Source organism: Mirounga angustirostris, unplaced genomic scaffold (genome assembly GCF_029215605.1).
Source record: "Mirounga angustirostris isolate CCGP_5_RB_7025 unplaced genomic scaffold, mMirAng1.0.hap1 SCAF_7, whole genome shotgun sequence".
In the NCBI taxonomy this organism is placed as follows: domain Eukaryota; kingdom Metazoa; phylum Chordata; class Mammalia; order Carnivora; family Phocidae; genus Mirounga; species Mirounga angustirostris.
This window is the reverse complement of record NW_026991715.1, coordinates 61078095-61090402: the sequence shown is the minus strand read 5'-3', so window position 1 is coordinate 61090402 and position 12308 is coordinate 61078095. Positions and strand designations below refer to the sequence as shown.

The 12308-nt window shown below is 46.9% G+C and overlaps 1 long non-coding RNA gene across 1 annotated transcript in view; it reads right to left on the bottom strand.

The window, feature by feature from the left end:
• The window catches only part of LOC123859436 (uncharacterized), a 36129-nt gene that overhangs the window by 7341 nt on the left and 16480 nt on the right, over positions 1 to 12308 (bottom strand). The window contains exons 5-6 of the long non-coding RNA XR_008507702.2: positions 9101 to 9215; positions 8590 to 8729 (exon numbers count right to left, since the gene is read on the bottom strand). This is a non-coding gene — a long non-coding RNA (uncharacterized LOC123859436). The remainder of the gene's footprint in view (positions 1 to 8589; positions 8730 to 9100; positions 9216 to 12308) is intronic.

The window sequence follows — 12308 nt, the reverse complement described above, 5'->3', positions numbered from 1 at the left end:
ACACACGAAGGGCATGGCCAGGGCAGAGAGGGGTGCCCGGTTTCCACTGAGCTCAGGGCAGATGAGCTAATCCCCCAGATACCAGCCCTACCTGCTGGACGGGCAAGCCGTCCAGGGGCCAGTGTCCAGGCGGCTGCCTCCTAGGCCAGAGCGGTGCCCTGCCTTCTTTTTGCCCTACTCCTGGCTTCCCATTCTCAACTATGGGTCGTGGCCCAACAAGGACGGTTTTGGGGACTTTTATCATGGCCCACAGAATAGAGACACAACAAATGTTGAGCAGCGTTGACTGTCTTAGTCTTGGTTGGTCTCCAATCTGGCCACGGGTCCGCCACTGTGTTTATCTGGCTCTTGCTAACTGCTGACTGATTGTCTTCCCTACACTCCCACCCCACTCCTACCCCCTATGGCACATTTAGAGAATGGATTCGTTAATGGAAAGAGAACTATTATCCTCCTGAGTTGTTTCAGAACTCAGAAACCTTGTAGGAGGCACTCTGTTTTACAGATCAGAGGGAAACAGACAGGGGATAGGTTTCAGAATTAAGATTAAATCACCAAGACTGTAAATGGTTTCTCTCTCTCTCCCCTCTCATCTGTTTATAGAATGTCTCCTCCCTTTTTCACCTCTCTTTCCCTCCCTCGTTTCTGGCCTCTGGCCGTGAGCTGGGGGTAGAACAGTAAAGCAGGACTTGTTTTTTTTTTAACCTTCTGAGACTTCACAGGTAGTTGGAGTTTATTACTATCTTAAGGCAAAGATTGGGAGTTCAGCTTCTTTACGGGGAAGGTCATAGAGGAAGCCCTCCCTTCATCACCTGCCCACTGTGTCCCATGTTTATAAAGTATTTAAACACAGTGTGCTAAGCCAAGAGGGAAATGATGCGGAGGGCCTGAGGGGAGAGCAGGAGTCATCAGAAAGGCTTCACAGAGGAGGTGATACTCAAGTTGAGATTTGAAGAATAAATAGAAGTGTACTATGCAGTTATGATTTAACAAAAATTCTCAGCAATTCGTGATTAAGATGAAACCAAAAACATGAAAAAACAAGTTTCTCTCAGAGATTGAGCGTTCAGGGCAAGCAGAGGGGTTCAGCATATATTTCCACCGGGGCTGGGACCCTTCCCTCCACAGGCTCTCCACCGTGTTTGCGGTGTTGACGTCCCGACTGCTGCCCTAAGATCCCATAGTCCCCGTCCGGAATGGCCTTAAGGAAGTGAACTGACACCGTGTAAAAAGCTTTTCTGAATTAAGGGTTAAGGCAAAGGATTTTGGCTCCATTCACAGTTAACTAGAAACTTCCAGTCACCGAAAACGCCCATGCCCCCAGCCGGCTGGCTCATTGAGGTATTGCTGCATCTGGCTCTTTGTGTTGCTCTCTTCCTCCTGTTTGCTCTGAGCCCCTTGCCTTTACTCTGGAGTCTGCGCTCCTGCCTCGGCAGCAGCATTTCTTCTCGTCCTCGCTCCTCCCCGCCCCCTCCGCTGTCAGCGCCCGACTCAGCCCGAGCCGGTGCGAACACGGGTGCGGAGCGGAGCAGGGAGTCCGGGCTCTGCAGGCGAGTCATGTCTGGCTCCTCGTGCCTCGACAGGGTACACCTGGGGTGGGACCCTGAGGTCCTCCTCAGCTGACCGCTCTCCTTGAAGCTATTTTTGTGGGTGAGGCCATAATCCCGTCCTCCAGACTGAGTAGGAAAAGCAGGGCACAGGGGGTGCACGGTCAGAGAGACTGACGTGTCTGAAGGAGGAGACTGGAACTTTGACAAGACACAGCTGGCTGAGGGAGGGCGCTGGAAGATTCCGCCCTGGGGTGAGGGAGACGAGGAGGAGGGGCCTTTAAATAGCAGGTGGCTTCACCGCTTCTATAAATGAAAATGGGATGTTTTCACTGAACACCGACTACGAAATGGGCTTTTATTAGACAGCTGCATCACCCATCGGACAGCCCCCGAGGCGCTCGCTGGGGACCCCGCCCGGCCGCTCATCTATGCGGACGACTGCGCCGCAGCACCTGCCGCGTCTCTCCGCCCAAGGACTCGGCTCAGGCCAGGGACGACGGACCCGGGGAGATGGAGGGACAGAAACAGGCCGCGGCTCGATTTCTAACACTGCCAGATCGCATTCTTGCTGCCATTTGTGTACCGGTCTGAGAGTCATTCATTTTTCTCTTGAGGAGCCTGAAAAAGAGACCCACGTGCTGTGCCTTGGGGGACGAGGGCGGGTAGGGAGGGGGAGGCCGGGAGGAGGCAAGCCTTTTAAAGCTCTCGGCAAGTCTTCTCTCGGTAAGGCGGAGCTGCAGGTGATCGGTCTTTCCTCTCCTTAATTAACTGAAAAATCCCTTCTGGGATGGCAGAATAAAGTGGGTAGGAGCCTGAGGAGCATTTAGCCTCTGAGTAAATCACCTGCCTTGCAGCCTCCTTGCTTTTAGGAAGCTCAACGCAGTGTTTCTCGGCAGGTCAGAGGCGTCCGCCCCGCTTGCCACCGTCCCGGGAAAGCAGGGCAGCCCAAGCGACTGAGTCATCGCGGTCAAGGAGGAACCAAAACCTCACTGGCTAGGTCCCCACGCTAAGCCAGGGGATCCACTATCACTTCCCAAGCAAAAGGCGAATAATAATAGCTAATATTTAGTGAGCATCTATTATGTGCCAGGCAGGGTGCTAAATGTTCTATATTCATGAACTCATTTAATTCTAGCAACTCCACCAAGTAAGTGCTGTTTTCACATGAAGCCACCAAGAAGAGAATCAAGAACTTGCTGGCAGAGGCATAGCTGGGAGGTGGCCAAGCCAGAATTCAAACCAGGCTGGTCAGCAGCCTAATGCTCAGAACTGCCCCCCTCCCCATGCCGTCTCCCTCCATACTGCACTGTGAAGGGGTTCAGAACATGCCACCCCAACTACGCCGCTCTGCCACATTGACTCTCTTGAGGTAAAGGCATTCCAACAACAGCAAATACAAGAAACAATTCCAACCTTCCTTCGAATTTTGCTCAGAAGCAGGAGAAGGAGATGCGATTCTCATAGAAAGCTGTCTTCCCAGTACCAGGAGGAAAGTAACATTCTTATCATCACAGATAAGCTGGGATGGAGAGAATTCTACGCAAACAGACCTTGTTAAAATAATTCTTACCCTCCTCTAATCTCCTTCTCCACACTGCCTCTCTTGGTTTGACCGAATCTGAAAGCAAGTAGGTTTTGCCATTTGTTGGTTCTTCATTCCTTGTGAAGGCTCTGAGGTCACATAAAACTTGCATTAAATAAATTTGGATATTTTTCTCCTGCTGATCTGTGTCAGTTGAATTCTCAGGCCCAGCCTAAAAGAACCCTAAGAGGGTAAAGGTAAAAGTCTGTCTCCCCACAACTACTCTCTTCCAAATTTACCCGGTTACCACACCCGCATTTTCTCTCCCCATCTGTCTTCCTAGACTTTCCTACCAACGTGAGACACTGCAGTGCAGCCTCTCACTGCAAATGCCAGACTTCCGTAGTCAGATTTGCTCAGCATGGGACTTTCTGCTAAGGGACATCAGGGACATTACTACTTTGAGAGAAATGCAAGCAGAAGTTGTCTATGACCCATCTGCTAGGTAATGAGATGCTCAAAGGCTACCTGGTGCGACGGGCTTCTTTAGAATTGGCGGGGGGGGGGAGGGGGAGGATGGACAAGGAGGCCATAAAAGGAGTCAAGACCCATCTAATCCGAGCCCCTCCAAGACAGAGCATGTGTCAAGAAGCATGTCATTCAAGAAGTAGGCTACAGAATCCAGCCCTCTCTCAAACGTACGTTTTGTAAAGCCATTTCAGCCAAGTGAGGAAAATTGATTTCTCAACATGAAAAGATAGTTTTGACAGCAGCCCTGGAGAAAACGCTGGGTCTTGGACACTCAATCAAATCAGTCAACCTGGAGGCTCAGCTGGACTTCCCAAGCAAAGAGCGTGCAGCTTCCAAACCTTCCTTGTCGGCCCTCACAGAGACCGTAGGCGGACAGACCACCAAGTGTTGTGGGAGCAGGGCTTGCAGGCACCCAGCCAAGCGTCCAGTCCCCACTGGGAGCAGAGGCAACACATGCACTTCCCAGATGGTGGGTTTTGGAAGACAGGGGCTGGCCGCCCACCAAGCCCTTTCCTGATTGCCTGGCTTTGGCTCGGGGACTGGGGTGGAGGCCGCTGCTCTGAGAAATGCATTTGCTCTTTGGTTGCAAAACATCTCCAAGTGATTGATGAACCAGTCCCAGGGAAGAAGAAATAAGTCACCTGCACCTGAAATATAGCCTCCTCTAGAAAATATCTCACCCTTTCAGGAAGCCCCACGCCACGTGGACATTAATTACAACAGGAATAAAAGAGGATCAGATTCAGTTGCAGTCGTAGACACTCGAGGCTGCCTAACAAAGGGATCATGGTTCCGTGTAACAAGATGAGAAATTTACTCACCATAAACCATGACCTTTGTTTTCCCCTTTGGCTAAATGTCCTCAGTACCCAATCCAGCCCTCAGCAGGGGCCATAACTCTTTCTCAGCAGATGGTGTCTGCCAGCCTTAGGAAATCAGGAAAGGCTGCAGACCGGGTTGGCCCAGTGCACACGGCTGGCTGGGTGAGGAGCCAAGTTCAGAGTTGGCCTCTTGGGGAAGCTACTGGCCTTGTTCAGGCCAGAACTCCCAACTTTGAACCCTTATTTGGTGTCCTTGTGACCACAAAGTCGCCTCTCTGGGCCTTTGCTTCTTCTTGTATAAAAGGTAGGGATCAGTCTAGCAATGTGTTTTCACACCTTTATTAGCAGTGGAATCCATTTTATAATCTAAATACTGCAAGATGCCCAATAAGACATAAACCCAATGCAAGTGGAGCTTCTTCAAGGTTAGTATAACGTGATGGGAAGGAGTTGTATTATGCAAATTCCAGCTCTGCCACTTACTAGTGGTGTGATCTTAGAACAGCTACTTATTGGCCCAGCCGTAGTTCTCTCATCCATACAACAGGTGTACTAACACCTGCTTCCTAGAGTGATTTTAAGGGCTAAGGAGAGAATACACGCACAGCTCTTAGGACAGAGGGTTTCATAAACACTTGCTCCTATTATTCACCATGATCAGACTGTAGCAGGGTGGGAGGCCTCAAGTTTCACAAACTCAGTCCTTCCCCTTCATTCCCACTGCATCCTTCTGTAGCGCTAGAGAAGCGGTGAGAGATCTCCAGGCTCTGCGTGGTCCAGCCTGAGAACCACTGGATAGGTGAGTGCTTCCCAGACTTTCTGAGATCAGTCACCTGAGGTGTTCATCAGATACCTAGGTGACCAAGATTCAGGAGGTGTGGTTCAGGTCCAGGGCTCTGTGCTTAACAAGGACACAAGGTGCTTCTTATCTTCAGGGTCTTTGGGGGGACTCCACAAGAGGATCCCCAAAGTCCCTTCAGCTCTAGCATGCTGGGATTCTATCTCTTTTCTGCCTCAGTCATGGCCAGGACCCACATGCAGATAAGCCCTGTGGGCTTGAGGCTGGTGGGGAAGCAACCCGTGCCTGGTTCTGAGGCTCACCACTCCATCTCCTCGGCCTCCTGCAGTCTGGATCCTGACCTCTTACTCCAAACCTGAGGCCCTTGTCTACCCTCTCAGCCTCAGCTGACTTCCTCGGCCCTCACACGTGCCCGTCCAGAACTAAGGTCTCTCCTTGTTCTGTTCCTGCCAGCGTCCTGGTGGGACAATTTCACGGGTGGAATCAGAATGCATTAGAGTAAGAAATCTAAGGAGATGCTATTTTCTGTCTAATCTCTTCTCTCCCCATGGGTCAATTTGGCTGCACTTTTATTTTGAAATAAAAGAACCTAGAAACAAATGAGCAAACACCTTATTATTGAAAACCATCTGCAGAAAATCTCACGGAGCAGCTCCAAGGTTAAAGCTTATCTGTTCTGCCTCATACACAAAGCAGCCGGCAGGCAGGCAGGATGGGAAATCATAGAATCATAAGAAATTTGGGTAAAAGCAAGCATCTTCTGTTCAATCGAATGTAAAAGTAAGAATTCTCTTTGCAACCCAAGTCTTAAAACTAAGAACATTTGTGTATTTTACAGAAACAACAACGATGGTGTTGAGTTGGCTGGGGTGGTCAGGAAAAATCAACAGCAGCCCTGGGACTCATGCTTGGCTCTTTCTTTCTCTTTGATCCCAGATTTTCATTTTTCAAAAAGTGCCATCTGTTCTTTTTGTAACTTTCATGTGGAAGAAAAATAATTTCAATTCTTGAAATGGTGTATTTCCTCTCCTTCTTTCCCCCAGCCTGAGTCCCTCTTTCTATACAGGTAAAGGGAAGGGAGGGGGTCAGAACTGAGTTTCTGTTAATACTGTGTGTGCCTAATTCCAACCAGCAGAGGATGAGCTCTGGGATGCAGGGCTACTGAGCAGTGTTACGAGTAGAATACACCCTGGGGTCTGCTTTAGGTTACCTATAGATCTGTCTGTGATGATGGAGACGTTCTATATCTGCACTGCCCACTGGCCACATATGGCTAGTGAGTTGTTGAAATGTGGCCGGTGCAACCAAGGAACTGAATTTTTAAGTACATTTCATTTAAATTAATGTAAATCTAAAGTTAAATATTTCAATATATGACCCAGTTTAGGGGATTAATTGTGTATGTGTTGGGAGAGGGTGCAAAGGAAGTGAGCAGTGCTAGGATCCTATAGCAGCAAGCTTTGACCCCCTCCTTCTCTTGGTCTCCTCTTGGTCCATGGTCCTCCCACGTTCCATCAACAACTGCCCGAATAGCTCATGAAGCAGTTTCCTTCAACATATGGCCCCTTAGCTTTTTTTCTTTCTTTCTTTCTTTTTTTTTTTTTTAAGTGATTGTAGCTTCAAGCTACTGTTGTCATTATGTGGGCTATCCTGGTCTAACTATACTCTTGAAGATTTCTAGCATAAAAAATTAAAAATTAAAAAGAAAAAATTTTAAAGCACTCCATGAAAAGGAATGTGAGGTCAGCTTTCAGCTAGAGAAGATGCCACATTCCATTGGAAATGTCTGCCATGATAGAGAAAGTGCCGCGTTCCATTGGAAATGTCTGCCGTGGCTGCAGGCATAGGAGAAGTGGTGGTTCTGGTTCTCGGCTCTGCCAGTCTCAGAGTTAGTCCCTGTTGTGGCTTCGCTTTGCAAACCAGTGAGCTAATTAACTTGCACATATCCAGTATATCCCATATAGGTACTGTATTTTATGAGAGAAGACTCTTGTTTTCTTCTCTTTTGCCCCTAATGCTTGCCTACCTGTTCAACCCACCATCATACTCCCAAACCCAACATCCGTAACATTTTAAAGCCTCTTGGCAAAACATGAGTAAAATATATAAATAATTCATATAGAGTTAATCTGTTATTTAAAAAGACTAAACAAAACCAGCCAGATTGAATTAGGGAAAGAAAACCAACCTTTCCCACAAGTCTCCCCCTCTGGTCTTAAAGAAAACAAAGCAATCGACTCCTGGTTTTCTCCGGCTCAGTACTGTTATAGGGCTTTTATAAAGTGCTCAGTCATCAATGATGCCATTTGCTACTCATGACTGACACCGAAAGGGCAGGTCACATTTTACAGATGAAGGAATGAAGGTCCGGGGTGGACAAAGGCCTTGCCAATGGTCATGGGTTACTTTTGTGCTTCGAGCATTTGGAGACTAGGGTGGGACCCCGCATTCAGGAGCCTGTCTGATTGAGTGGTGGGAGGGCCTTCTAAGAGCTGACCTGCGTGAGGGGCATTTTTATTGAGAAGGAAGAGAGTTAGTATTAACTCTCTGTTAGTATTGTGTTACTATGTTTCATACGACGTCTCTGTTACTGAGGGGCAAGTGAGGCTTAGAGGAACCAGGTAACACAGAAATAAGTGGACACGTGAAATTAACTTGCAAATGTGACCCAAGTTCTTCCCAGAGGATTCTACCTGCTGCTGCCGGGGCAGTGTAGTCAGGTCTACAGCAACACGTGAGGCAGAAGGTCAGTTAAGGAAGCAAAAGAGCACAGCGCTTTGTAAAATGCCTACTCACAGGAACAACAGATTTTTTGAAGAGAAGAAAACACCTGGATGTCTTAGTAGTGGACCAAGAAAGACCCTGGAAGAGCAAGCATGCCCCAAATAGATTTTTTTTTTTTTTTTTTTTGGCTATCACACTGATGAAAAGTAGGTCACAGCAATGAGAACGAGCCTGGACTGGGCCCTGGGCCCTTCCGGTGGACAGCGAGACCAGGAAGGCTGTCCTCTTTCCTTCCAGGGGGGCTAACAGCTCCCCAAACACAGGAGACTCAACAAATACTTGTTAGCTGATCACCTAATTTTAAACTCTCACGCAGTTACATTTTTCAAGGAAATTTGGCAAAGGAAACCAAGTAACTATTTTTGGCTTCTCTTTAGGTTACACTTTATTCCGCACAATTTTGAGCCAATACAGTACGAATATATAATTACATATGGGGTAGTTTTAGCAACTCTGCAGAAGATAAACTTCCTGCTACTGGTATTTATGTTCTGATGCAGGAGACATCAAAAGGAGGTATTAGTGAACAATTTACAGTTCTAGACATTTTACCCTCAATCTATATTTGATTTTTCTCTTTACCTCTTTTTATGTCCTCTCCTTTTCCTGTGAAAATGGGTGGGGGGTGGCACAGCAGGATCTAGGGCTGTTTCTTCTGCCTCAGGGCTGCAGTGGCTCTGGAAAATTCCTTTCCTCGGGGCCTCTCATATAGGTACAGTGAACTAAGGAGCAAGAATAAATACCACGAGGGTCAGACCAAGCCAGGAGTCTATAGGGGCGATGTCTAGGACAAGGGGTAAGAGGAGCTCTTGACTTTCTGCCACGTGGCTCTTCACCCCCCCAAAAATAAATGTCACCCCTTGAGGTAGAGGCCACTGCCCGGGAGAAGCTGGAGCAGCCCCCAGAACCCGTGTCCACAGGAACTTATTGCCTGCTCTGTTTCCTCCCCATCTCCTTTGACTTATACCTGACTCCAGACATAAAAACTCTCCATTTTCACTTTATCCTACACATTTTCCCCTTTTATTTGATAGTGTTTACAAATCCTATGTCACTGTTAGCTTCATTTACTAACAGGTTTTTAGCTTCTCACCTCATGGCTTTGGGGTTTTATTTTGATCATGTATAGCTTCGTCTTTTATGTTTTTAATCTCTTCCTGGAGTTCAGCCATTTCTCTGATTTTAAATCTCATCTAGCTGTAGCTTCTCTTTAAAAAAAAAAAAAAACACAAAAACTTAATATTCTTTTACTGGAATTGTAATTTTTCTCCCAACTTCCCAGATACAAAATTTCTTAAATTTTATTTCAAATTTTATTTTTAAACCTAATTTACTTTAGTTATTTTTTTCCTCCTTTATTTTTATTGAAATGTCAAAGTTGCTTATTTTAAAACTTATTTTGAAATGCCTTTTTGTGTTTAAGATGTCTGGTTTTTAAGCCCATCTTAATCTACTCATCTTCTTTTTTTATTGAAATTAAATCTTTTTTATTACCTTTCTGTTCTTCTTATGCATTTTTTATCTTCCATGATTTGTTTTTCAAATGGTCAGCAGAAGCTGTAGCCCCAGGAGTGTTCATAGTGGAGAGATTCTGCCCCCCGCCCACAGACAGGTTGGAGGTCCCCTTCCCTCCTGCTGACCCTACGGGCTCCTCCCTATTCTCTTGGTGAGACACAACCCAGTAAAGGGTTGTTTGACAAAGACCCTCTCCTCAATGGGCTGGACAGATCCAAAAGTTAATCCCCATCCTGTCCCCAGGCAGTAAATCTCATTGCACAGATGGAGCCTCAGGAAAAATGACCCTGTGGGGGTCCATTTTTGCCCTCCCATGCTCTTGGGACCTGGCTGAGATCTGTGCATCGAAGCTTCTCCAAGCTTCCCCATTCTTCTCTGCTCTGCCAGGGAACAGGATGCCATTCTGAGATCAGAGTGCCCAGGACTCCTGGATCAAACCTCAGAGCCCTACTGGCCTGATGAGATGCCAACACTACCCACCTTACCTCCAAATCTCCTTCAAGTCCCTTTGGAGGAATGCCGATGGGCACTATCTTCCCCAAGATTGGTGTGTCCCACTATTACATAATCCAGCACTCTGCACTCCCACCTGTTTTTATCTTCTTACACCTTTCCTGAATGAGAGACTGGCTGTTCAAATTGCCCTTCTGTCTGTCCACACCCACCGTCCCTGGTAGTGCCCCTTGAGAAGTTTCCTTTGGCTCTGTTACTAGTGAGCTCTACCCTAATGCAGCTTACCTGGCTCAGAAATCCTAGAAGCCCCCTTAATTCTAGAAACCATTTGAACATAAACTGTTGTAGCTTGGAGGCGCTTGGTGTACCAGATCTGATGAGTCATCTTACCAGGAAAAGCCCAACCAAATTCTACCCTAAAAGCTTCACCCAAAGCCCCCCATTAATTTTGAGTATCAAATAAGAGAATCTGTACCTCAGTGGAGTAACAGCAAAGAATACAGTGTGACTGGGGCATATTTAGGCCCTAGAATTCTCTACTTAACCTGCATAGACATCATCTCGCTGAGGAATGTCCAGAGAATCGACTTTGTTTTGGTTGATTATTTTTGGGGGAACCAAGAACTTTTTTCCAGTAAACATGCCAGGTTCGCATTTGCCACAGTCCAATCTGCTTCTGTCTGTGGTTCTGAGGAATGAGCACATGCTGTTCCTTTCCGGAAAAGTCTCCTGCCTATACCCAAGGAGCAAGCAGATGGATTGGAGTGGGGTGGAGATCCATGGAACTGGTGCCATAAAAAGCTCTCGACAGAAATAAAACCTTGTCTTTCCTACAGCACTTAATACTGCCTTTCACGCGGCAGATGCTGATTAAAATGTGTTGCATGGCATCGAACCCAAGCCAAAGCCTTGCCTTGCTGCCTCTGGGATGGCTACATGGAGACCAAGGTGAAGCATGGCCTCCCCATCAGTGACGCTTCCTGGCCTCCAGAGGAAGCTCAAGGTTCCTTCAATCCTGAGCACTGGGGTAGAGAGAGAAGAGAAGGAGGTGCAGGGAGGAACCTCAACCAGCATGCTCTAGGCATCAGGACAAAGGCTCAGCCAACCAGCTTCCTGGGCACTGCTCTGCCATTGTGCCATCTTGCCACTGGGAGCTGAGCATGGACAGAGGGGAAAGGAGCTGTGGACGTTCCCTTGCCTGCTGTGGCTCTAGGCCATTTAGGGGTGATTCTGTCCTCCATCAGGGAGCCTAACCAATCAGGATACTATGTTGGGTTTGGCAGCAAAGGTTTGTGGCAATGTTGAGCTTTGTCCTCTGTGCTTATTCTTGCTCTCCCAGCAGAATGGACTGGACTGGAAGGGAGGGTGAGAGGGTTGACAAAGAGTGGCAGGAGAGACATTAAGGACAGACAATCCTCAAATTCAGAAGGTACCCTACCTTATAATTCAGTGCTAGGCCTGTACCAAGATGGGCACCCTCAGATGCTATTAGTGGGATCCTCCACTGGATTACTTTTCTGAGGAACAATATGGTCACATGAAACCAACACTTCTTACAAGGTCCAATTCTTAAGGGGGAAAAATCATATTTGGAGCAAAGACTTAGGTACAAGGAAGTTTATCACCACATTATCTATAATGCCAAAAACCAAAACAAACAGAAAAACAGAACTTAAATGCCAAGGGCTAGAGATGAGTTAAATGCAGTCTCATTCACTCAGATGATGGAATACTTTGCAGTCATTGTACATCAGGTTTTCACTATCTATTGATATGGAAAAATGCTCTAGAATAATCCCTATTTTCTGAAACAATTGAAAATTACCACATTTCCTCATTTCTAAGATACTGATAACTGAAAGAGGCACCAGAGGTTTAACAAAAATCTTTCAGAAAAAAATAATAATACCACATTAAAGACATATCAATTGTAAGATACATCCCAGTTTAAGAAACATTAGAAGGTGAGAAATATGTGCCTTAGAATAAAAAAAATATATATATAGCGTATTTCTGGGATCACTGACAATTTGCATTTCATTCTTTAGGTGTTTTCCTGTATTTTCCCAGTCTTTAACAGTAACCATAATTGCGTTGGGGGAACACCTGGACCTGTGTCTGATGTTTCCTGCCACGTGAAGGTGAGTACCACTGTGGTTTCTAGGAGTCATCAGATTGGTGGGTTGAGAAGAGACTGGACTTACCAGGCCCTGCCATTCGTCTTCCTCCAGGGAGCCCACCTTCCAGTCCAGAGCACAGCTCCTGGGCAGGAGATGGGAGGGCTGTCATTTGTGGGGTTCAATTCGGTTCTAGGATTCAGCATTAGGAAACCC